Here is a 26,536-nt window from a genome sequence, read left to right on the forward strand (position 1 = left end):
GGTAGGGGCAAACTTTTTTTTTTTTGAGATGGAGTTTCACTCTTGCTGCTCAGGCTGGAGTGCAATGGCACGATCTCGGCTCACTGCAACCTCCGCCTCCTGGGTTCAAGCGATTCTCCTGCCTCAGCCTCCCAAGTAGCTGGGATTACAGGCATGTGCCCCCACACCTGGCTTATTTTGTGTTTTTAGTAGAAACGGGGTTTTCCATGTTGGTCAGCCTGGTCTCAAACTCCTGACCTCAGGTGATCCACCTGCCTCATCTTCCCAAAGTGCTAGGATTACAGGCATGAGCCACCGCGCCTGACTGGGGCAAACTTTTTTTTAACCAATACTCTATGTAACCTTGTGGGAGACCGAATAATGCAGGGGTCCCCAACCCTGCATTATTCCCCGTATCAGTCCATGACCTGTTAGGAACCAAGCTGCACAGCAGAGGGTGAGTAGCGGGTGAGTGAACACAGCTTCCTCTGTATTTACAGCTGCTCCCCATCGCTCGCATTACCACCTGAACTCCGCCTCCTGTCAGATCAGTGGTGGTATTAGATTCTCATAGGAGCATGAACCCTATTGTGAACTGCACGTTTGAGGGATCTAGGCTGTGCACTCTTATGAGAATCTAATGCCTGATGATCTGTCTCCCATCACCCCCAGATGTGAGCATCTAGTTGCAGGGAAACAAGCTCAGGGCTCCCACTGATTCCACCTTTTGGTGAGTTGTATAATTATTTCATTATATATTACAATGTAATAATAACAGAAATAAAGTACACGATAAATGTAAAGTGCTTGAATCATCCCGAAACCATCTCCCCCCACACCCTTTCCGCTGATCTGTGGGAAAATTGTCTTCCACAAAACTAGTTCCTGGTGCCAAAAAGGTTGGGGACTATTGGAATAATGAATGGCCCCCAAGATAACCATATCCCAATTCCTGGAACGTGTGTTACCTTACATAACAAAAGGGATCCTGCAGATGTGAGTAAGTTAAGGATCTTGAGATGAGGGGATTATTTTAGATTATCTGAGTTGGCCTTAAATGTAATTGCAAGTGTCCTTATTATACGGAGGCAGAGGGAGACTTGACTACAAAGAGGAAAAGGTGATGTGTTGACAGAAGCAGAAGCTGGAGTGACACACTTCGAAGATGAAGGAAGGGGCCCCAAAGCCAAGGAATATGGGTGGCCACCAGAAACTAGAAAGGAAAAGGAAACCATCCTCCCCTCAGAGACTCTAGAAGGAACCAGGCTGCCAGCAACTTGACTTTAGCCCATAGACACTGATTTCAGACTTCTGACCTCCAGAACTCCAAGAGAATAAGTCTGTGTTGGCAAATGCCACAAAGTTAGTTGTAATTTGTCACAGCAGCAATAGGAAGCTAACACAAACCTACAGTGCTACCTTTAAACTTTCCTGGAGCTCTTACTTGGCATGAAGGACTATGCCGATGGGAACTAAGAGTATTACCTATATCTTTAAAATTATTGAATCTGGCTTTATTAATTATATTTATAGCAATAATGAGAATAAGCATGAGAAGGCAGGGCGTAATGGCTCACACCTGTAATCACAGCACTTTGGTAGGCTGAGGTGGGTGGATCACATGAGGCCAGGAGTTCAAGACCAGCCAAGGCCAGCATGGTGAAACTCTGTCTCTACTAAAAATACAAACATAAGCTGGCCATGGTGGCACGCACCTGTAGTCCCAGCTACTTAGCCCAAATAGCTACTTAGGAGGCTGAGGCACAATAATGGCTTGAACCTAGTGGGTGGAGGCTGCAGTGAGCTGAGATCACGTCACTGCACTCCAGCCTGGGTGACAGAGTGAGACTCTGTTTCCAAAAAAAAAAAAAAAAAGTCTAGAAAATACCTGAGCACTTATCAAAAAACTACTTGCCATTTAGTTTTGCAACGCCTTTGTCAGAAATTCACAGTGAGAAAGAGACCTGTATACACACAGTATGCCTTGCTGGGGACCAGCTGATGAAGGCCTAGACAATGGATAGTCAAGGATAAACTTGAAGGGTAAGAAGTGAGGTAGAAACCATATAAGGAATGTAGCCATTAAAGCAGAAAACTCTTTTGAAGCTTACAAATTATTGATATCATGTCGAGCAGCACTATTCAATGGAACTTTCAGTGGTAATAAAAATGTTCTGTCTCAACAAACTAAGCATTGAAGGGACATATTTCAAAGTAATAAAGTAATAAGAGACTTTTATGACAAACCCACAGCTAACATCATACTGAAGGGGCAAAAGCTGGAAGCATTCCCCTTAGGAACCAGAACAAGATGAAGATACCCACTCTCACCACTTCTATTCAACATAACGGTGGAAGTCCTAGACAGAGCAATCAGGCAAGAGAAAGAAATAAAATAGGAAGAGAAGAAGACAAACTATCTTTGCAGGTGATATGATTCTACACCTAGAAAATCCCATAGTCTCTGCCCAAAAGCTCCTAGATCTGATAAACAGCTTCAGCGAAGTTTCAAGATACAAAATCAATGTACAAAAATCAGTAGCATTTCTATACACCAATAACGTCCAAGCTGAGGGCCAAATCAAGAATGCAATTCCATTCACAATAGCCACAAATAGAATAAAATACATAGGAATACAGCTAATCAGGGAGATGAAAGAGCTCCACAACGATAATTACAAAACACTGCTCAAAGAAATCAGAGATGACACAAATGAAAAAACTTTCCATGCTCATGGATAGGAAGAATCATTATTGTTAAAACCCAAAGCAATGTACAGATTCAATGCTATTCTTATCAACCTACCAATGATGGTTTTCACAGAATTAGAAAAAAATATTCTAAAATTCATGTGGAACTAAAAAATAGCCCAAATAGCTAACGCATTCCTAAGCAAAAAGGACAAAGCTGGAGGCATCACACCACCCAACTTCAAACTACGCTACAAGGTTATAGTAACCAAAATACCATGGTACTGGCACAAAAACAAAACACATAAGCCAATAGAACAGAATAGAGAACTCTGAAATAAAGCCACACACCTCAATCATCTGATCTTTGGCAAAGCCAACAATAACAAACAATGGGGAAAGGACTCCCTATTCAATAAATGGTGCTGGGATAACTGGCCAGCCGTATGCAGAAGATTGAAACTGGACCCCTTCCTTACACCATATACAAAAATCAACTCAAGATGGACTAAAGACTTAAATGTAAAACCAAAACCTACAAAAACTCTGGAAGAAAACCTAGGAACCTAGGAAATACTATAGCCTGGATATCGGCCCTGGCAAAGAGTTCATGACAAAGACTCCAAAAGCAATTGCAACAAGACCAAAAATTGACAAGTGGGAGCTAATTAAACAAAAGAGCTTCTACACAGCAAAAGAAACTATCAACAGAGTAAATGGACAACCTACATAATGGCAGAAAATATTTGCAACCATGCATGTGACAAAGGTCTAATATCCAGAATCCGTAAGGAACTTAAATCAACAAGCAAAAAAACAAAACAAAACAAAATAAAAACCATGAAAAAATGGGCAAATGACATAAACAGGTACTTCTCAAAAGAAAACACACAGGTGGCCAACAAACATATGGGAAAAAAATGCGTAACACCACTAATCATTAGAGAAATGCAAATAAAAACCATAATGAGATACCGTCTCACACACAGATTTTCCCAATAACTCAGAGCTGTCATTGACCACACTTTCACCTTCTCAAGAATATATATTATCAACAGCTATCATTTATTGAGTGCTTACTGTATCCATGCTTTTAAAATGTATTATCTCCTGTGAGTTGAATGTTATCAGCTCCATTTTACAGACAAGGACACTGAAGCTCAGAAGTCACACTTTTAGTAAATCGTATATTTGAAATCTGAGCCCATGTCTGACTTTGAGACTGAACCACATCAGAGCCCTATCAGCAATGCCATCTGCCTCTTTTCTTACATTCAGTCAGTGGCCAAATCCTAGAGGCTCTTTATTGAGAATCCATCTGCATTCTTTTACTCCTATTCTCACGGCAAGGTCCTCATTATGGTTCATGATGACTATTTGAGTATTGGGTTCCCCTGTTCACTGCAGCTCTTCCCCTTACTTTCCATCCTTCACCTCACGGCTCTAATTACATGGCTCTCCTGCTCACACATCCTCAGGAGCTCCCCCTTCCTCTCCCTCCTGAAATGAGGCCACATGCTTCAGCTGGTATCCAGGGACCTCTGTGCTCTGATCCCACCAGGTTTACCTCCCACGTTTTCCTACAAAACCTTAAATGAGACAGTGTAAATACCTGTGCAATGCCTGGCACATCCACAAGAGACACTCAGGGGGCTGTTGGTTCCATATGTTGTTCTTTTGCACACTGAAGGCTCAGTTAAAATAACCGCCTTCTCCATTCTTTGTTCCTCCAGGTTGAACATTTTTCCTTCTGAACCCTTCTGAGGGTATTTTGTGTTTATCTTACTTTAGACAATTAAAGTCCTCTTTGATTAGAGTTGCTTCAGTTTTTCCTATGATTTGTAAATTCTATAAAGACAAAGACCTTCCTTGTTTTGTATTCATATTCTACATAGTACTTGGCATAGCTTCCTGTGCATAGTAGGAAGCTCGACAAATATGCCTGTTGAGTTATATTAATATTTGTATAAAGACACTCAGGAGCTTTCTTACAGCAGATGGTTCCAAATGACTTGACATTTCCGTATTGTCTTTCTTTTTTCCCTTCACCTCCCAGTTAATTGAGTTACAATGTATTTGTATAAGCAAAAATATCTGCCAGACCTTGAATTCAGTGATAACATTCCTGTAAACAAGTCTACGTGTAAGAATGGCAAAGAATGCAAACTTCCCTCGAGCTGGTATACAAAGTTTAGGATATTCAAGGTTGCCCGTGGGCTGTCAAGGAGCCAGGTTCAAGCCTAACTGAAATAGCAAACAATGATAGAAACCCACTGTATAGAGAAGGGGTAGTATTGTGGGTGGTTTATGGGAGGTGAGTAGAATTGATGGGGGCTGCTAAAAAGGCTGTTGTCATTTGGAAGTTTATAAAATCTTTGTGAAAACTTCTCTCTGAATCAGGGCTAGCCTAGGACAAGGTGTTGGCAAACCACAGTCTGCTGGCCAAATTTTGTCCTCTGCCTGTTTTTGTAAACAGTTTTATTGGACCAGACATACACCCTTTGTTTACATATGGGACCGTGGTGGTTTCTCTGGCACTGCAATAGTGGAGTTGAGTCGTTGCAGCACAGGCCATATGGCCTGCAAAGTCAAAAAGCCTAAAATATGTACTATTTGGCCTGTTTCCGAAACTGTTTGCTTACCCATGGCCTAGGACTTTGCTTGATTGCCATGGCCTAAAGATTTCCCTGTCTTAATTTATTATCCTCACATGAGTCCTAGTGACACAAGAATGAGGAGAGTGGGTTCATGAATAAATGATACCTTGCCATCACTTTTATTCTCATTTTTCAAATCAGTAGATGGTAGACATTGTCTGATCTTTTTATTTCTTTGTAAGGTAATTTGAAAATCCTTATTGTTAATCTGGATTATTAAGAAGTCCCAAACTATTTCACTTTTCTTTAAGCAGGAACATCAGAATAAATCTGGCTGGGATAAACACTTATGGGTAAATAAAAACCATTATGAATACCTGAATGTACAAGCCTTGTCCTCAAGTGTTGTTATCTTGTTCATGAAGTGTCCTACAATAGTTTAGCATATACTATGTGACACGTGCATGTTAACTCAGTTTTAATTTATGCCCTAAGGGTGGATGGATGACATCTGAAGTGCCTTATTCAGGAATATACTATCCACGGGTCTTTAGTAAGCCCTTAAAAATCTGTAATGAGGTGTCCACCTCTTTTTAGAGGGTTCAACTACCGTCTTCTCTGATGGGCACCTCAGGGTATGCTAATTAGCATAAAGGATATGAGAAATAATTTTTCACCGGTGACATGAAAGATGCCTCAGATATGTGGATCGGCAAGAGATAGCATATAGGTGCCTTCTCTGCTTCTACAGCTAAGATATGAGATTGCACTGAATCCAGCAGCTGACTTACCCTTTGGAGTAGGGTTCTTCTAGGGCCTCTAGCTGAATGCAGGACTCCAAACCTGAAGGTGACTAGAAGCTTAGCTGAGTCCTGCCTCTAGAACACAGGCCTAAAAGGACAGTGAGCTAGGACTTCCTTGAGCTTATAGGAACAGACTGGTTAACTAAGCCTGTTTGCTAATACATATGTGGGTTTATGGCAGAATTCCATCAGTGAACTTGGATTCCTGGGAATTTAGCTCTTGGTAGGGAAGTTGCAGAGGAGGAAATCTATAGCCCTTACCTATGTCTGATGGCCAAATTGCCTTAGGTCAGTTTATCCCAAATGTAGAAAAAGTGCTGCAATAAAACTCTTCTCTGTGGCTGCTCTACATTCAACCAACACAAACCATCCCTTCAGAAATACCCCAGAAACTCAGCTGTAAGATGTTAAACAGGCATTGTTAAAAAATATTTATGGATTATTATTTAAAATACTTATGGATTATTGTTTAAAATATTTATGGATAATTTATAAATTTTAGAAATTCTAGATCTTTATATCTGTTAAATTTAAAAATGGTCATCGGTCAGGCACAGTAGCTCACATTCCAGCACTTTGGGAGGCCAGCAAGCGGATCACTCGAGGCCAGAGTTCCAGACCAGCCTGGCCAGCAGAATGAAATCCTGTCTCTACTAAAAATACAAAAAAATTAGCTGGGCATGGTGGCATGTGCCTGTAATCCCAGCTACTCTGCAGGCTGAGGCATAAGAATTGCTTGAACCTGGGGGGCAGAAGCTGCAGTGAGCCAAGATCATGCCACTGTACTCCAGCCTGGGTGACACAGTAAGACCCTGACTCAAAAAAAAAAAAAAAAAAAAAAAAAAAAAGAAAGGGGTCATGCAAGATCAGCCCTATTTCAATTTCTAATTGTGTGTATCTCTAATCTGTATTTCTCTCTCCTTGTTACAGGTCTAATTTTCCCCAAATCAAAACAAAAACAAATTTATTTTTTGTTTGGTTGTTCTGGTAGACCTTTATCGACTGTGGATGCTATCATGATGGGGGAAATGTAATCATTTTTCAGACTGTACCCTTTTGTATGAAACCACTAGAAACTGTGTGTTTGAAATACACAACTGTTTCTGAGCAGGGGCTGCTGGAGTCCACCAGGATTACAGTCGTGACAAGCACTGTGTTTCCTGGGACACTTTCCATCTCCATCTGGGTGTTTCAAAAGCCAGACTTAGAAACCTTTCCTGATTTATGGTTAGGAAGATTGATCACTGTAGCCATGTCTCGTGGCCTGGAGGCTAAGGAGACTCAACCCACAGCAACAAGGAGGCTGCTTCAGGAAACTCTAAGGAGAGGAAGGGTCACATATAAAGAAGCCTTTGTGGGCTGGGAATAAGTTAGTTTTTCATGAGTAAATTCATTCATCACCGAAAATGCTCCCAGTACTATACGAGGTATTGAAGCAGCAACATCCCAGCTCCAAAAATAAGTATAAAAAAAGTATGGTCACTATCCTTCAGAAATGAATCATCTGTTTGAGGAGTTAACACAAAACAGTTAAAAAGTGATGCAAAACAGCACAGCAAATCAAGGACAGATGTGCCTGAACTAGACTGACCCTGTGCAAAGGAGAACCTTGAAAGTGTCTTTGAAGTGGTAATTCAAGCCTGGTGGGATGAGAGCATGTGCAAATGTCCAAGCATTAGGGATGGACTCTAGCGATTCAGGACAGGTGTCTGAGAGGCCAGGACACGAGGCTGCGTGGAGAATAATGAGAGGTGAGAGCAATGGTATTCAGAGGTGGGAAGAGTTGTGCCCTGCAGGCGTCAAGAGATGTGGCCTGTGGTCCCAGCATCCCTTTGTGGGCACAGAACTTGCTCATCCTCACTGCGCTTACATCTGCTCCTCTGTAAAGCTAGGATGGACAAACTGATTTGGATGCTTTTTTTCCAAACCCCACCTGCAGGACTGGGGCAAGTCTGTGATGATAGAGAAAAATGAGGACAAGATCGCAAGTTTTTCATAAATCTAAATTTATTAAATGTAAAAGACTGCCTTCATCTTGCAAGTTTAGCCTTTGTGCTTTTTCTTGGTATTAAAATGCCTTTCATTTTATGAAATAGTAGTGACAGTAGATGGATTTTTTTAAAAAATGGCCTCAGTTGGCAGCATAAAAATTTGGTTAGCATGATATCCTGTGTGAGGTCATCTCCCCCAGTTTAAAAAAAAAAAAAAGTGTTGGTCAGCGAAGGACCAGGAATAAAATCTCTGTATGAGAGGCTCTTAATCAGGTTGTAACAGTTTGTGTGAGTTTGTATAAGGCTTGACAAGTCTATGTACCCAGGCTTCAGCCTATTCTCTGTGTGACTGCCAGGCATTTTTGGACCTACTTCCTCCCCGTTTAAAAACCATTAGGTGTAAATATCTTCGCACTTCCCATCATAATCCAGCTCCAATCTCTCTCCACCTCTTGCAACTCTCAGTGCCCTCCACTCCTGCCTCACCAGTCTTTTCTCCATTCCCCGTAACTCTTCACATCTCCCTGCCTTTGCTTACGTTGGTTCCTCTGCCCTGGTGCTGCCCTTCCTCCAGCTGCCTGGCAAACTCCTATTCCTCTAGATACCCAATGTCTAATGTTCTCTTTCATTGTGAATTTTTCCTTAATCTGCCCCACTCCTTCCAGTGAAATAACTGCTCCCTATTCTACGTTTTTGGCACTTTGCACAGACTTCTATTGCATGTATTTATGGAGTATTTACTTCTGCCATTCTGTCCTCCAAGACTATGACCAACAGCATCTAGGTTCGTTTCTGTCCCTCAGATATTTACTGGATTGAAATATATTGTGTTTGATATTAATAAAAGAGAAACCAAGTTTGAGATAAGCCTGGTCAAATAAAGACAGACAAGTTTACTTTTATGGTCTGAATCGCTCAGATTCAAGAAGGCCCCCTCCCACCCTCAAATTCCTTCTGCATTGGCTCACTTGTGCCTCAAATCCATCCCTAAAGTCTCATTCCTTCACTTAAAGGTTACAATGTAAGAAGTTTATCAGATTATTTCCCAAGCTCAGGCTTGATGGAGGAACGGAGGGAAGGGACACAGGCATAGGAGTGAGGTAGAGAAGCAGCCACTGGGCTGCAGAGAGGGCAAAAGAGGCTCCGAGGATAGAGGCTGTCTCATTCTCAGTTGTCACAGGTTGGCTGAGGTCACAGGGAGTTCAGAGGACACTGATTTAAAAAGCCACCTGCTTGTGTCCTTCAAGATGTTTAGGACGGGAACGGATGGGGTCAGCAGGGCATAGCTAATGCTCTCAGCCCGTGGATAGATGTCTTCCTACTTAGGAAAGGGCAGTGACGTTCAGGCGCCTGGTCTGAGGTGCCTGGAAATACTCACCGGATGGCAGGGGCGAGGGCTAGCCGACTGGTTGGAGGGGGCCTGGGGAGCTGGGGTAGGGAGTGGGACTCATCCCGGGGGCTGCGAATGGAGGCGGTGCCTGTTTAGAGTGTTGGCTGGACTGGAAGAGCAGGCAGGGCGTGGGTCGGCTGCTGGAGGAGGGGTAAGGCGAGGGAGCGGGGAGGTCAAGGCCTGAGCTCCCTGTGCCAAGGCCGAGGGCAGGCGCACCCTGGGAAGAGGCCTCTGTCTTACAGGGACCTGCTCCCTCCGTGCCCGGGCTGGGGGTCCCTGCAGCCCGCCTCTGACTTGGCCCTGAGCCACTGAGGCACTTTTCCAGACTTGCTTGGTGCCAGGACTGGATAGTTTGGGAGATCCAGGCAGGCTCCGTGGAGGTTCACGCCGGCCGAGGGGGCAGACCCTGAGTGTGGGCGTGTGGGTGTGTGCATGAGCGTGGACCCGGAGCGACACACACTCACACACACACACTCACACGCCCGCACCCACGCAGGGCCCTCGGCCGCGCCACCCCGGACCCTCACCCCAGAGCTAGGTCCTCCCTGACCGCGGCTTCTCACTAACGCAGAGGGCAGGATTCGTGGGTCCCAGACGAGGCGCCACAGTATGGTGTTCCCACCACCCCGGGGCGGCCGCCCCCGCGCTCGCCCGCCCCCGCGCTCGCCCGCCCCCCGGGGAAGGGGATGGGGACAGGTTGCCCGGGGCTCTTACCGCTCAGGCGGCCGAGTACGCGCGGGAGTGCCCGGTGGGTCCCGCCCCGCCACGTCTGCAGGGCCGGCGGGGACGCGGCCGGTGGGCGGGCGGGGAGCGGGCAGGGGGCGGGCGGCTGGAGAGGGGGCCCCGCCCCGCCTGCGCCCCGCCCCACGGGGAGCGCCGCGGGGACGCCCGGCCACCCCCACGCTGCGAGGGGCAGGGCCCGCGCTGGGCGAGCCTCCTGGAAACTTGGTTTGTCCCACCCCTGTGCCAGCGCAGAGAACCAGAGCGCGCCCCCTGTCCAACCGAGGGCGGGTGAGTCTTGGGGTTCGCCAGATCCCTTTCCTTAAAAGCGCTTGGAAAACCCCCGCCGTGTCACTGGGAAGAGGTCGCGCAAGTTCAGCTAAAGTTTGAGCTCCTGATTCTGCGTTAAGCAGCACTCCCTTGCCCTGTCCGTGGGAGTGTGATAGATTTAAAACAAACAAACCCCAAACAAACAGCGAAAACCCACTTTCCAGAAGGCCAGTTTGGAGCTGTGGGTCAAAATTCTGATGTATTAGCTTTGGCCTAGGAATTCCACATTTGCTAATTTGTCCTAAGTAGGCAGTCAAATGGGCAAACATGTATGTACAAGGATGTTTATTGTAGTTGCTTCTGCGGGGGGAAGCTGGAGACAATCTAAATGTCCCCCAGTAAGACTGGTGAAGTAAGCTACAGTAGCTTCAGACATCGAATATGTTGTAGCCCTTAAAAATGAGAATTCGTTGACATGGAAGGAAGGCCACATAGTAAGGCCTTCCTCAAATATGGCTTAATATGAACTCAGATGCAGAGGAAGTGCAGTGTTTACAGTATTAACTAGTTTTGTAAACAATTTTGTGTTTTATATAAAAGTCAGGGGAAAGACAATTTAAAAACAGTGATTCTTTGTGAGCGATGTGTTTAAGGCAGATTTTCTCTTCTTTCTCCCACTCCATACCCTCTTATTTTTAAAAAATTATAAATTCAAAGTTAAAGAAAATATAGCCTCACCCTCTCTTCTTCAATATCACTACCATTTTTTATAGTGTGTGGATCCTACCATAGCTTTTCTAAGCGTATATAAATACAAGTGTGCATAAACAGCTTTTTGTTTGCTTTTTTATAAAAATGGTGAGATGTTGACATATTTTGTAAATTTTCCCCTATTACATATTATAATCATCTTTCTTGGTCAATACATATCAACCAAAACCACTCTTCTAAGACTTGTCTTACATATTGTTATATGTTTGTAACTATATTTCATTCAATCATTCTCTTTTTGACAGACAATTAGGTTGTTACTTGTATTCCAGTTTCTTCCATATACATTAATTAATTTATTACTTTATTTTTTTTGAGACAGAATCTTGCTCTGTCATCCAGGCGGGAATGCAGTGACATGATCTCAGCTCACTGCAGCCTCTGCCTCCCGGGTTCAAGCAATTCTTCTGCCTCAGCCTCCCAAGTAGCTGGGATTACAGGTGCGTGCCACCACACCTGGCTAATTTTTGTATTTTTTAGTAGAAACGGGGTTTCACCATGTTGGCCAGGCTGGTCTCGAACTCCTAACCTCAGGTGATCCACCCACCTCAGCCTCCCAAAGTGCTGGGATTACAGGCATGAGCCACCGCGCCCAATTATATTTTTTCTTTAATTTTTCATTAAATATTTTCATATTAATAATTTTTTAAGCTACTGAATATTTATTTTATTATGTTTTTTAGGGTGACAGAGTCTTGATTTGTGGCCTAGGCTGCGCTTCAGAGGCACCATCTCCATCTCCCGGGTTCAAGCGATTCTTCTGCCTCCCGAGTAGCTGAGATTACAGGCACCTGCCACCATGCCTGGCTAATTTTCATGTTTTCAGTAGAGACTGGGTTTTGCCATGTTGGCAAGGCTGGTCTCGAGCTCCTGACCTCAAGTGATCTGCCCACCTCGGCCTCCCAAAGTGTTGGGATTACAGCCGTGAGCCACCATACCCAGCCTGTTATTTTTAAATTCACAGAAAAACTAGAAAGTTGTCTTAATGTGAGAGTGGGTGGAAACTGCTTTAAATTGAGATCAATAGCCTTTTTGAATTGAGCAAGACTTTGAACGTTAACACTTGGCTTCTGTAACTCAGTTTTTCCACCTCTACAATCAATAGCATTGCTCTACACCATCCCTTCCAGTTCTGGCTTTGTGAGTATTATCAAATTACGTTCCACTTGCAACAGGTGTGTTTTGGTGTAGCATATACACAAACGTCTGTGACTGGCACTTCTGCTCCCGCCCAGAGACAGCAAGCACCTTTGCTAACCTGCCTTCCCTGCCCTGCTGAGCTGTAACAGCCCAATCAGATCTTCTCTTTTTAGAGGGCTGAGTTCATCTTCTCCTTTGACCCAAACCACACCTATCCGATGAAGAAAATAAACCAAACTATCCTGGCAATGAGTTTGTTTTTTGTTTAACCAACTGCAGATTTCGCCCTTTTACTCATGTAGCTGCTTCCAGGACTACCAGATTTTATTTCAGTTATTTTATTTGTATTGTAAAACATTTTAAGTTCATTTAAAATTTTTCTGGAATAGTTAAAACATATAGAAAAGAAAATAATAATATGACAAATACTTATTTGTGTAAAAAATGTAGGGAATACGATAATACCTAGATTTAACAAATTTTTTGCAGTATTTTAGAATTTTCTTTGCAAAGAAAAAAATGCTAGATATGTTTGAAACCCCATCCATTCCCTCTCTGGGAGTGGTGGCATACACCTGTAATCCAGGCTACTCAGAAGGCTGAGGCATGAGAATTCCTTGAACCTGGGAGGTGAAGGTTGCAGTGAGCCAAAGATCGTGCCACTGCATTCCAGCCTGCGTGATGGGAGTGAAACCTTATCTAAAAGAAAAGAAAAAAAAGATGATTGGAATAATACATCAGAGCAGAAAAATGTTGATGCAGTAGAGAGAAGATCATTGCAAGAGTGATTTCCTTGAGTAGATGAGCAGGAGGGGGACCCAGTGCTCAGTGGGAAGGGGATGGCTCGTGGCACAGAGTTCATTCTGAAGGACAGGGAGAGTTCATGTAGAACTCGTGCAGGGGAGACTTGTAGAATTTCAGGGGAAGATGTGGAAATGCTCCTCTGGTAGCATCTATTTTCATTGTGAAAATGAAGCATCATTGCATGAGAATGTTGGTTTTCAACAAGAATGTTTTAGCAACTATTTAGTAGGCTGTTGAATGTGAGAGTCTGGAGTTCAGGGAAGTCTGGGTCGGAGCTGGTAATTGAGGAGACATCAGTAAGCAGATGGTTTTGAAGCCATGGACCCGGATGAGAATGCATGGATTTAGAAGAGAAGTGGTCCAAAACTGAGCCTTGGGTATTCCATAACAAAGAGATAAAGAGGACGTAGACACAAGAAGGAGATTTTGGAAGTGTAAGAGACAAGAGGAGGTGTGAGAGAGGAGAGTAGGAGAGTGAAGGGGCTAGGGAAGGGTAGTAAGGAGGGTAGGAGGATCACTGCTCTCTCTTGAGGCTGGAACCTAGTCATAAATTTCAAGTAAGCCAGTCAGTATGGGTGTGTATTCAGCCACTCAAGCTCAGTGTAGTCTAATGGAGAGTTGGATTTAAACTGGGTTGAGGAAAGAGGAGTAGGTAGCTACAGAAGAATAAGGAAGAGGATGGAGCATGATCTTTCAATCCAGTGCAGTGGGGCTGGGGAATCACTGGCATCAGAGGAAGAGTTGGAGGTGACAGATGGAAAGTGGGATTCAGGCAGCTGAGATTATGGAGGGGGTGCAGCCACTGATAATGATGATATCTAGGATATCATAAGGGAATGCATGACTGAGGTAGGGTGCAGGACAAGATTATTAGAAGAGAGAATTTCCAAGAACTCAGAGGCCAGGTGAATGGAAGAGTCTCTATGTAGCTATGGAAATCACTAAAATTATGAAAAGGGTGGTATCGGAATGAAATAGTGAGTAGTGCTAGAATACCTGATGAAGCGATGGGGCTCAGTAGATGACTGCAACGAGAAGGGGTGGGTTTGGAGGAAGGAAAGTGATCTGGAAGTAGCAGTGAGGGCCTGCACCACCTCCAGGCCCTGGGATGTAAAGGGTGTGCCCGAGAAAATATAGACCACTAGAGGGCGTTGTGCTCAGGCCAGTGTGTAGGTCTCGGTCCCCTGATCTTCATGGGGTTAGAATGAAATCTACTCACCTAAAGAGGTTTCGAAATAAAACGTATGCCCGGCTCCTCCCAGACCACTTACATCAGAATCTCTGGACATGTATGTGTGCTTCTATTTCTTCACGTTCTGGCCACCGTTTGGTATTACGAGATGTTTTAAATTTTGTCCACCTGAGGGGTGTGCAATAGTGTCTCCTGGTTGTCTTAATTTGTATTTTCCCATGTTCTAATGAGGATGCATACCTTCCCATGTGTTTGAGCTACTTCTGTTTCCTTTTCTGTTATCCATCTGCTGATCTCCTTTGCTCATTTCCCCCCATTGGGGTCATTAGTCATTTTAAAATTGATTTGTAGGAAATCTTTATATATTTTGTATATTAACCCTTTTGTGATTACACGTGTTGCAGATACCTTCTCCCAGACTGTGGCTTGTCTTTTTTTTTTTTTTTTTTAAATTCAGCAGAGAAGTTTAGGTTTACTGCCAATACTTAATATATAAATTATCAAATTTGTGTGTGTGTGGGGGGGGACGGAGTCTCGTTCTGTTGCCCAGGCTGGAGTGCAGTGGTGCGATCTCAGCTCGCTGCAACCTCCCCCTCCTGGGTTCAAGTGATTCTCGTGCCTCAGGCTCCTGAGTAGCTGGAACTACAGGCGCCAGCCACCACATCCAGCTAATTTTTGTATTTTTAGTAGAGACAGGGTTTCACCATGTTGACCAGGCTGGTTTTGAACTCCTGACCTCAGGTGATCTGCCTGCCTCGGTCTGCCAAAGTGCTGAGATTACAGGTGTGGGCCACTGCGCCCAGCCAAAATTATCAATCTTATCTCTGTCGTATGTGTATCTTATGATATTGATAACTGTCACAGAACTTACTTTAAAGCTGTTGGTAGACACTAATATTTATTTATTTATTATCTGGAGAAAGGCAAAGAATATTTTTAAAAAGTAAAAATCATCAAAATAATGTTTTGCCTGTGTCTGTATTGGGACAGTATATTTGGTGGCCTCAGATTATATTTATAATACTTATCCCAGTGTGACACTATTTTTTAAAAAATTAAGATATATATACATATATATAGTGAAGAATCCAAACAGGACAAAAAGCATAAAATGGTGAAGAGGCCAGGTGGGGTGGCTCAAGCCTGTAATTCCAGCACTTTAGGAGGCTGAGGTGGGTGGATTGTTTGAGCCCAGGAATTCCAGACCAGCCTGAGCAACATGGCAAAACCCTGTCTCTGCAAAAAAATATAAAAATTAGCTGTGCATTTTGGTGGATGCCTGTGGTCTCAGATCCTTGGGAGACTGAGGTGGGAGGATTACCTGAGCAGAGAAAGTCAAGCCTGCAATGAGCTATGATCATGCCACTGCACTCCACCCTGGGCAACAGAGCGAAACCCTGTCTCAAAAAAAAAAAAAAAAAAAAAAAAAGGCCAATAATCTATTTCTCTTAGTTCTTCTGCTCAAAGGTGAACATTTCTTATGTATCCTTTGAGAAAAAAAGATTCATATGCCTCTATCAACACACGTATGTAGACCCTTGTATTAAGTTTCCTGTGGCTACCATGACAAATCACCACAGACTGTGTGGCTTAAAACAACAAAAATTTGTTCCCTCAGCGTTCTGGAGGCCAGAAGTTCAAAATCAAGGTGTTCATAGGGTGATGCTCTCTCCAGCCTCTGGCGGCTCCAGGCATCCCTTGCCTTGTGACTGCAATACCGCAGTCTCTGCCTCTGTTTGCAAATGCTCCGCTTCTCTGTGTCTCTCTTCTCTGTGTGTCTTACGAGGACACAGGGTGTCTTTTAAAGCAGCGTGCATGGTGTAATGCTGAAGTGCATAGGCACTGGGGCCAAACTGCTTGGGTTCGAACCCCAGTCCCACCACTGACCAGCAGCGCAAGCCGGAAACATTACTCAGCTGCTCCTGCCCGGGTGCTAAGTGGAGATGATGTAACAGTACTTATCTCACAGCACCTTAATACGTTCATACTTGGAAAGTAGTCACAGCAATGCCTGGCAAGAAGATAACCTGTGTAAATGTATAATAGGCTAGATTTTATACAATTGATGTCATACTCTTCTTACGGTTCTGCACCTTGATTTTCTTTCTTTCTTTTTTTTTCTTTTGAGCCAGAGTCTCACTCTTCTGCCCAGGCTGGAGTGCAGTGGGGCAATCTCGGCTCACTGCAACCTGCACCTTCCGGGTTCCAGTGATTCTTCTGCCTCATTTTCCCGAGTAGCTGGGAGTACAGGTACCTGCCACTATACCCAGCTAATTTTTGTGTTTTTAGTAGAGACGGGGTTTCACCATGTTGGCCAAGCCAGTCTTGAATTCCTGGCCTCTGGCAGTCTACCCACCTCAGCCTCCCAAAGTGCTGAGATTACAGGCATGAGCCACTGTGCCCAGCCTGCACCTTGATTTTCTTCACTTCATAGTATATCCTGAAATCTTTACCCCTCAGCGTACAAAAAACCATATGATTTACACCAAATTCCTTACTATTATGACTTCTCTTCTATGTCAGGCACTATTCCAGCCACTTTAAATTCAGTATCTTTCCTAAAAGTACTCCCATTTTGTGGATGAATAAATGGAGGTTGAGGAACTTGTCCCAAGCCTCACAGTAAGTGGCCAAGTGGGGAGTTCGGCCCAGTACTGTCTGTTTCTTTGTTTGCTTAACTGTCATTGCTGTCTTCGCTATTACTTGATTTTTGTGTTTTTGTCATCCCCTTGCAGACGTTTCTGAGTTATGACAGCCTCGACAAGAATGGTCTCCTTGTTCCTGAATGTTGGTGATGTGATGCAATCTCCTAATGACATGTCAGTGTGCCCAGATCTGCAGTGATGGTTGTGTGTTTTCTTAAGACGTTAGTCCACGGTTACTTGAAATTCCCTCAAAGCCACAGCCAGCCCTTTCCCTTGGCTTGTTTCACAAATCTGGTTTCCCAGGGTCACAGATACCTGCTGCTTTCTGGCTGTCTCCTTTTGTCAGTGGAGCAGAGATCCATCCACTTCTTACTGAGCCTCCCCAGAGACTTCCTGTTATGTTTGATGAGTAAGGATGAATGGTAAGAAGTCAGCCTTTCTCTTCCTCCTGAAAGCAGAAATGATTCTTACCGAGGTGTCCAACTTTGTCATTAGCCGAATTGTAAGGTCTTACCTTGTTGTCTTTTTTTTTTTTTTTAAATAAAGATGAGATCGTGCCAGACATTGAGATAAATTATGGAATGATTGTTTTACTCATGCTTTCTGTTCTTTTCAGAACTCAGTTAAGTGAGAAGTCTGGGGAAAAGGGTTTACAGTCCACCGGAAGTCTCTGCTTAACCAGAGACTTCTGGTAATCAGCCTTTGTTGATGTCATTCTGAAATTCTTCTAAATGGTCTTTAGAAAATTGATTTGTAAATGAGTCCTGTAGGATTTCAGTGTTATTTATTATTCCTAAATTAAAATCTAAACCATTTAATAACACCAAATGTTGATCAGAATGTGGGTATGAGTCCTTCTAGATATGGCTAAATATGTCATCATAAATGTGTATCAACCAGTAAACTTTCCTTAGAAGTTGATTTTTAAAAACCCCAAATCGTGGAACTATACTTATTTTATTTTATAGTATCTCATCCAGCTAAAATAATGCTCAAAATCACTTGGTAAGGGAAACTGCAATTATTCTTGAAATGTTAAATATGATGATAATAGAAAACAGGCTGTTTAAAATAACTTTCCACTTGGGTGACAAATGTAATATCCAGGCTGTAAACTCTTACAGAGAAGTATTACCTTAGAAAAATATTTTTCTTCACATTGAAATGTTTGTAAGTTGCTTCCTCACACGAATTAGAAAATTTGATCACTGGTTTAGTCTGTAGCCCAGAAAAGCCTGCTAACTCACATACCTCCTGACCTTTCAAAGGGAAGTATATACGTAGGAGTAATTCCAGTATGCGCCAACAGATGGCACCAATCTGTTTCTAAGGTATCGCTTTACTCAATTTTAAACTAGGAACTTGTGTCTGTCAAGCATTTACAATCGTATTTCCGTTCATTTACAAGTTATTTTCTCTTCTTCTGAAAAAGAGATCTTGGTAAGTAAAAAGACTTCTGTGACTTTTTCACATTATGGCACAGGTGCTTCAAGTAAGCAAGTTTGCTAACCATTCATTATACAGGAAATAGGTCGTTTCCTTAAAATTTTTGCAAAATGATTTGAAGTGTTTTTTTTTGTAAATGTTGCAAATGTCCTTTGAATTTCACAAGCAGGATAAAAAGCAGTGTCTTTACAGCTGTCTTGAAAAGATGGAAAACAACTAGCACTTGTGGTGATGAGGAAAAAAACTAATGTTATTTATTTCTTCTGCTTTGACCTGGTGAATTTTCTCTTTTCATCTTTCTCTAGTTTATTGTTTTCAGTAACATTTAACAGTAATTTATATATACCACTGATATGGCACCTATGTATTATACGTTTTTACAGCAGACATGTGTTTGATCTCCCTTGTCGTTTGGTACTATAATAGTTTGCTAGTCTGTGTCTGTCCCTGATTCATAAGCTTTTTGAAAGCAGGAATTATGTCAGTCTGATTCATATTTATATCCCTGGTGCCTAGTGCGTAGCATGGCACTGGCAGAAAAATAGACTCTGAATAAACATTTATTAAATGGAGGAAGTGGCCGGGATCAAGCCCTTCACAACCTTGAATCTGGCACAGTCTAGCAATTGCCTTCCTCCAGGTCCCTCCACCTTCAGTTTGACAAATGAAGCAATGTTTTTCTTGCCTATTTGTTGACTTGATTATGTGATCTTTCCTCCACTTATCTCACTTAATGGTTTGTTTTTTTTTTTTCTGGTCTATTCTTCCTTGTAGTTTTAATTTTCATAGGTCTTGTCTACCCTTTTTTTCTGAAATATAGCTTATTTCATCTATTTCCTCACCCTTCTTATTTGATGCATTTTAAAAATCAAGAGCTTTTACCTGTTTATTTATTTTTACTTTCTTTAAAAAACTGAACTCTCTAATCTTCCACTCTCATCTTCCCATTTTTCCTTCCTTTTTCCCCAATAAATATAAAAGTTACTATCTTGTTCGTTTAGTGTATACCCTAGGAACTGCCTCAGGGTATGAATGCCTCTGGAGGAGTATTGCGTTTTTGTGGCAGGATACTATAAGGACAACTGACCAGCTTTCCCATCTGGTGGCTGATTTTCAGTCTCATGAACCCAGACACCATGGGTCTGGTTGCTAGGGACCTGTAGGGTGGGTCCTCATCTATGAATGTCAGTTATCTACTATTATCTGAAAGTTCTCCATCTTTATATTTTAGTATTGCAAATAAAACAAGCATGTTTCTTTAAATATAAAATATTTTTACACAACTATAAAGACAACTCTTAAATTGTCTTATGATAACTTTTTTGGATTATAAAGGGTGCTCAAAATGAGACATTTTAGGGATATCTGGAAGTATAAGAAAGAAAATTAAATTCATCTATAATTCAGAGATTCAGAGAACCATTATTATTAGTATTTGGTATATTTCATCACATTTTTTGTCCTCTAGCTTTTATGTATATGTCAGGTTTTAATCATATTTTCCAAAATTAGAGTCCTACTACACACATTTTTTTTTTTTTTTTTTGAGACAGGGTCTCACTCTGTCACCCAGGCTAGAATGCAGTGGTGCAATCTCGGCTCACTGCAAGCTCTGCCTCCCGGGTTCACGCCATTCTCCTGCCTCAGCCTCCCGAGTAGCTGGGACTACAGGCACCCGTCACCACGCCCGGCTAATTTTTTTTTGTATTTTTTAGTAGAGACAGGATTTCACCATGTTAGCCAGGATGGTCTCGATCTCCTGACCTCGTGATCCACCCACCTCAATCTCCCAAAGTGCTGGGATTATAAGCGTGAGCCACCACGCCTGGCCATAATTTTCTATTACTGTATTCATTTAACATTATCATTTTTTCAAAGTACAGTATGTGAGGCTGCATATTATTTAATTATATATAACTGATTTAACCATTTTCTATATTAGACATTTTGATTTTTTCAGTATTTCATTATGTCATGAGTATCCTTATAGTCATACCTTTTGTGTGTTATTTTTGACTATTTCTTTAGAAAATTCCTTGTAGTGGAATTGCTAAAATAAAGGGAGGTATATTTTTAAGAAATGTATATAAATTACCAAATTGCCCTTTAGAAAGGTTGTACTAATTTTTCATTCCTGCCTAAGTGGTAAATGAGGGTTCTTATTTTAGTTCCCACCTACCAACCCAGATATTATATTTTTAAATTTTCCCTATTTGATAGGTGAAAAAAAAATCTTGCCTTTTAAAAAATCTTTTAAGAAACAAGAATCCTCCTTTGACCCCCTTTATCTTTTTATGCTTAAATATCTTATAGTAAAAATAACAAGCTTCTGGTAACCTATTTCTAAATGCTTTATTGTCTATCTCTAAAAAAATTACATTTTCCTAAAATAGCCAAATAACATTATAAAAAATTAAAATGTATTTCTTAATAGCGTCTAATAGCTGGTCCATCATAGAACCTGTCCCTCCTCTTGTTACTGAATATGTTTTGTAGCAAGTCTGTCTTAACTGAGATCTAATTCAAGATCATGAGTTTCATCTAGATGTTATGTGCTTTTTTGATTTAACATGCAGTTTTATTTTTTGTGAGATTGGACGTTATTCATATTATTGGCAATTGATTTTTGGCAAATTATTCAGTAAATAGTACAGTAAACTTAATTTTGAATGTTAAAAGTTTGAAAAATATAGATAAAAACTAAGAGGAAAATAAAATTCCATTATAATCTTACTGTGCAAGGATAATCACTGTTCATATCTTGATATGTATCTTATTAATTTTTCTACTTGCATAGGTACATATTTACTTTGGTACTTTTTAAATAAACTGCATTTTGTCACATATAGGGAAATATTTTTATGCAATTTGATTTTTATTATTTGTAAAGGGTACATAGTACTATTTAATTATACAGAGATACTAAAATCTATTTGACAACCTGCTATTTTTGGATAATTGAGGGATTTTTTTCAAAATATAATTTATTTTTGCCAGAAGGAGTGGCTTGTACCTGTAACTCCAGCTCTGTGAGAGGCTGGCATAAGCCCAGGATCTTAAGCTATGATTGTGCCACTACACTCCAGCCTGGGCAGTGGAACAAAACCTTATCTCTTAAAAAGAAAGTATTTAAGAAAATAGTAATGATAATAATTTATTTTGTGCTGGGCACTGTATTCTTTTATTGGTGCTAACATTTTTTCAATGACTTCTCTTTGGTTTTCCACATTGACAGTCTTATAATCTAAAAATAATAATGATTTTCTTTCTTAATTTCAGTATTTCTTCCTGTCATTTTTTTTCCTTTATTACAGTGGTTAAAACTTCCAGAAAGAACAATGTGTGCACTCTTGATGTTGACTTTAACAGGAATGCCTCGGGGTGGGATTTTGATTAAAGTTAGATATTTGAGGTATTCTTTATCAAGTTTTCAAAGTATCTTTTAAATATCTAAAGTTGTATTTTTGAGGTATTTTTTATCAAGTTTTCAAAGTGTCTTTTAAATATTTAAAGTTGTATTTTTAATCAAAGATGAGAACTGAATTTTATCAAGTGAATTTTTCACCTTTAAGAGATGCTCACCTATTTTTCTTGTTTGACCTACTCATGTGAATTATTGTTGCAGACTTGTTAATGATAGACCATTTCTACAATCCCAGAAACATCCTAATTACTCATTGTGTTATTTCTTCAGGACACAGCTAGATTGATTGGAGTTTCTTCATTCTGAGCTCTATCCCTTCCCCACAAATGACTGAAATTTATCCCTTTCATGTGTATTTTCTCATAATTACTCTTAATTTTATAATATATATACTTACAAATGTTTTTCTAACAACATCAGGAGTTAATTGGCTTCTATAGCTTCCTTTCAATCAGACAAGTACCTTACATGGTTTTAGTGCACTCTCTCCCTCCCTACCCCACCTTCAGCCAACTCCTTTCTTATCATTGGCAGTTTTTAGCTTGAGATTTTTATTAAGATTTTTGTCATCAATGCTTTTTGGTACTTAGCACTCAATTTTACTACTTTTCTTTGCTAAATAATCCTTCTTGTATTTTATTATTTTGGAGTCAATTTCTTTTTAAACTCTCCATCCTCTGTGAATTCAGATATGGATCTGTCTTCCATGTCTTTTAGCATTTTAGTATATTTTCTATCTCTTTAGCCTCCTGTGCTGAGTTTTGGGAAAATTCTCCTTGGTCTTCTCTATCATTAATTTTCTCATTAGAGGTGCTATTTGCAACTTAACTCATCCAATGAGTTTTTTGTTTCAATAATTGTTTTTAGTTTCCATTATTTTTACTCTATTTTTAAAAGAATCTTGGCTCTTTCTGAGGATATCTATTACAAATGCCTATTCTGCTCTTTTATTTCCGTTTTGTTGGATAATAACTTCTTTCATATCTTGAGTTTGGCTCCTTTCTATTATGGTGTTTGCTTTCTGCAGTGTCATGCTTCTTGATTGTGCAACTGTATTTAGGGCTTCCTGTGAAAGTGCTTGTTGATCTATTTTCATAGCCTGCTTGTTGGGATGCTGGATCAAACCAGTCTCTACTAATTTTCTCTCTCTCTCTCTCTCTCTCTCTCTCTCCTGAGACGTCTCACTCTGTGGCCCAGCCTGGAGTACAGCGGCACAATCTCAGCTCACTGCAACCTCCACCTCCCGGGTTCATGTGATTTTCCTGCCTCAGCCTCCTGAGTAGCTGGGACTACAGGCATCCACCGCCACGCCTGGCTAATTTTTGTATTTTTGGTGGAGACAGGGTTTCACCATGTTGGCTGGGCTGGTCTTGAACTCCTGACCTGAGGTGATCCATCCACCTTGGCCTTCCAAAGTGCTGGGATTACAGAGGTGAGCCACCATGCCCGGCCCCCGTCTCTAGTAATTTTCCACTGTTGCTGTAAGAAATTACCACAAACTTTGTGGCTTAAAACAATATTCATTTATTATCTTACAGTTCTGTAGGATAGGAGTCTGACACAGGTCTTTTTGGGCTAAAATCAAGGGACTGGCAAGGCTGCATTCTTTCTGGAGGCTCTAGGAGAGAATCCAGGTACTTGCCTTTTCAAACTTCTAGAGGCTGCTGACATTTCTTGACTCATGGTCCCCTTCCTTTATCTTCAGGGCCAGCAAGGTTGGGCCAAGTTCTTCTCATATCGCGTCACCCTGGCATCCTCTCTGCCTTCCTCTTCCACTTTTAAGGATGCTTGTGATTACACTGGGGCCACCCAAATAATTCAAGATAATCTTCCTATTTTAAGATCAGCTGATTAGCAACTATAATTTCATCGGCAACATTAATTTTCCTTTGCCATGCGACATACCGTGTTCACCAATCTGAGGATTAGAAGTAGACATCTTCGGGAGGCCAGTATTCTATCATAGGTGAGTCCCTTTCCAGATTTCAGAGACTTCTTGGTTTCAGTCCCCTAAGGGTCCCCTTGCCTTTTAGTGTGTTATGGATCTATCTATTGATCCCTTGATATAGATAAAACTTTAATAGATAGATATAGATATAACTTAATATTTTAAAAAATATTTGGTCATTTCAGGAATTAAAAGGCAAGAAAAGGAAGCTGGAACATATACAGACCACCTTTTTGACTATCATAATTTGTAATGTTTGTATTTGAAAATGTGATTTTGTCACCCAGGCTGGAGTGCAGTGGCACAATCTTGGTTCACTGCAACCTCCACCTCCCGGGTTCAAGCAGTTCTCCTGTTTCAGCCTCCCAAGTAGCTGGGACTACAGGTGTGCACCACCGCACCTGGCTAATTTTTTTTTATTTGTTTAGTAGAGACAGGGTTTCACCTTGTTGGCAAGGCTGGTCTCGAACTCCTCACCTCAGGAGATCCACCCACCTCAGCCTCCCAAAGTGCTGGGATTACAGGTCTGAGCCACCACGCCAGGCCTCTTAGAACATTTTAAAATGTGATTTTAAAAGTTTCTTTTATAGTCAGAAATATGACTTTTATAATTTATGTTTTGGGATACTTAAGATATATGTATTTGACCTAAAAAACCATTGATTTTAGTAAATGCTCCGTGAACTCTAGAGACTTAGACATATGATGTTCTCTTTTTGTAGGGTACAATTTATGTGTCTATTAAATCCTTTATTAATGATCTTATTCAAATGTCCATATAGGTTTATTTTTTGCTACTTGATCTAACAGTGACCCAGAGAAATATGCTAAATACTTTTGCTCACAATGAAGATGCTCCTGGATCCTGCCATTACATTTCTGTGCTTCCTTGTTTTCAGTGGCAAAGTGGATTTTCAAACGTATGTGTGTCTCTGTGGGTGTTCTGATGGGCGGTTGGGAGAAATTATATGGATCAGTGAAGAGCTTTTAACCATATGCCATTCTGTAACAAAAGTTCCCCAACTCAGTTTTCACTCTTCCAAAGAATGGTTGGTTGAAACTCTACTCATCTCTTGCCTGATTTACTATTTCCAATATATCCCCTGATGGTGAAAAGTGGATCCTTTGTAAATAAAAGACTCATCTCTTGCCTGTTTTATTATTTCCAATATATCCTCTGATGATGAAAAGTGGATCCTTTGTAAATAAAGGACTCATCTCTTGAGTGCTTTACTAGTTCCAGTATATCCCCTGATGGTGAAAAGTGGGTCCTTTGTAAATAAAACTGAGCAGTGAGCAGTGCTCATTTTGGTAATCTGCTCTTAATTATTTCTGCAACACAGAGCCCTACTTTAAAAATATTGGTGACTGCTTTTGTCCCCCAGAAGCTCACAGACGCTTTCCTACGTAGAACAGGGCCTGAAAAGGTTCTGAGCCAGTCTGGCAGTTCTAATCCTTTGTTTCAATCATGAACATGGGGTGTGTGGGCTCACGCACCTGCCTCCGTGCCTCAGCCAGGTAACCTTTTCTTGTTCGCTCAGCATCATTGTCACGAACATCAACATCTGTAATCTGTTGTAATGCAATGAGGCTTTCCGGGCCCTGAGAAAGTAATTATCTCTTCCCTACAGCAGCTTTAGCCTGACAAACTTTTTCATTTTGTCAGTGTGTTAGCTGTTGGAACTTGGTGTTTTCAGATTATCATGTGCTGAATCCTGTCTCTCTAAATTTGTGGCTTGCAGTCTAATCTAGGTTGGAAAAATACCCATTGTAATGGGAATTGTGTCAACAGTGAGATTCTGTAACTAAAACACTCCTGGGATTAAAAAGAGCACAGTATATGTGCCCTTGCTATGGCCTAAATGTTTGTGTCTCTCCGAAATTCATATGCTGAAGCCTAATTACCAACATGATGGTATTAGGTGTGTGGGCCTCTGGAAGGTGATTAGTTCATGAGGACAGGCAGCCAGGATGCCCCTGTGGGAGCTGGGTGGCCGTGGAGACTTGTCTGGCCTTGTGTGCTGGCACACAGAGGCATGCTGGCTTTTGCCCTCCATGGGGGATCACAGATGCTTTTCTGTGCAGATCAGAGCCTAAGGGGAATAGACTCCTAAGCATATATATGAGTTTCTGAGACTGGCTCCTCGCTTTCCCTTTAGAATAATTCTAGTCCCACCGCTTTTTCCCAGTCACAAACATGGGATCTGTGGGCTTGTGTGCCTGCTACCAGCCCCCAGCAAGGCACAAATGCCCAGTTTGGCCTGGGTTAGTTGCATTTTCTCACTGGCTCCATGAATGGTGATATTATTTCTGCCAGGCCACTTATAGCTAGTTTTGGTCAGGTCCAGTTCATGAAGGTAGAGGAAGTAGGTAGTTCCCCTTAAGATATAAATGTAGCCTCATTCCAGTCCTCATCTGCCCTCCCAAAAGGATTGATCCCTCTTGTCCTCCACAGGGCTTTGACCATCACGTTGCAGGCAGATCCACCTCCTAGCCAGCCCTCAATGTCCTGCCAACCACCTTCCTCCCCTTCCTTTTCTTTTGATGTCACCTTGGCCAAATTGGGTTGGGGATCAGAAAGTTGGGTTTGGGTCAGAATCCTGAAAGACACAATCCCAAGTGCCATAATCCTGAATGCTGAAATCCTGGAATATCAAAATCCTGAAACTATAATTCTGAAAAACATTTTTAAACATTCTTTAAAAGACATTCATTTACATTTTTG

General features: G+C 41.6%; 2 protein-coding genes across 13 annotated transcripts in view; one reads left to right on the forward strand and one right to left on the reverse strand.

Moving 5' to 3' along the window:
• Window positions 1-10,339, reverse strand: part of FAM114A1 (family with sequence similarity 114 member A1) — a 78,474-nt gene extending 68,135 nt beyond the window's left edge. The window contains exon 1 of one of the 2 annotated variants that reach the window (XM_050792043.1): window positions 10,166-10,339. The gene's annotated coding sequence lies outside the window, so the exon portion shown is untranslated. The remainder of the gene's footprint in view (window positions 1-10,165) is intronic. The other variant, XM_050792044.1, reaches the window with a different exon arrangement.
• A 19-nt stretch (window positions 10,340-10,358) lies between these two features.
• TLR6 (toll like receptor 6) overlaps window positions 10,359-26,536 on the forward strand; it is a 34,962-nt gene continuing 18,784 nt past the window's right edge. Inside the window, exons 1-5 of one of the 11 annotated variants that reach the window (XM_050792051.1) lie at window positions 10,359-10,462; window positions 16,481-16,598; window positions 17,084-17,415; window positions 23,569-23,829; window positions 24,594-24,731. The gene's annotated coding sequence lies outside the window, so the exon portion shown is untranslated. Of the gene's footprint in view, window positions 10,463-11,387; window positions 11,653-11,895; window positions 12,353-16,480; window positions 16,599-17,083; window positions 18,434-22,714; window positions 23,296-23,315; window positions 23,830-24,593; window positions 24,732-26,536 lie in introns of those variants that run through there. The other 10 variants (XM_050792049.1, XM_050792053.1, XM_050792050.1 and 7 more) reach the window with 10 other exon arrangements.

This window comes from Macaca thibetana, chromosome 5 (genome assembly GCF_024542745.1).
Source record: "Macaca thibetana thibetana isolate TM-01 chromosome 5, ASM2454274v1, whole genome shotgun sequence".
Classification (NCBI taxonomy): domain Eukaryota; kingdom Metazoa; phylum Chordata; class Mammalia; order Primates; family Cercopithecidae; genus Macaca; species Macaca thibetana.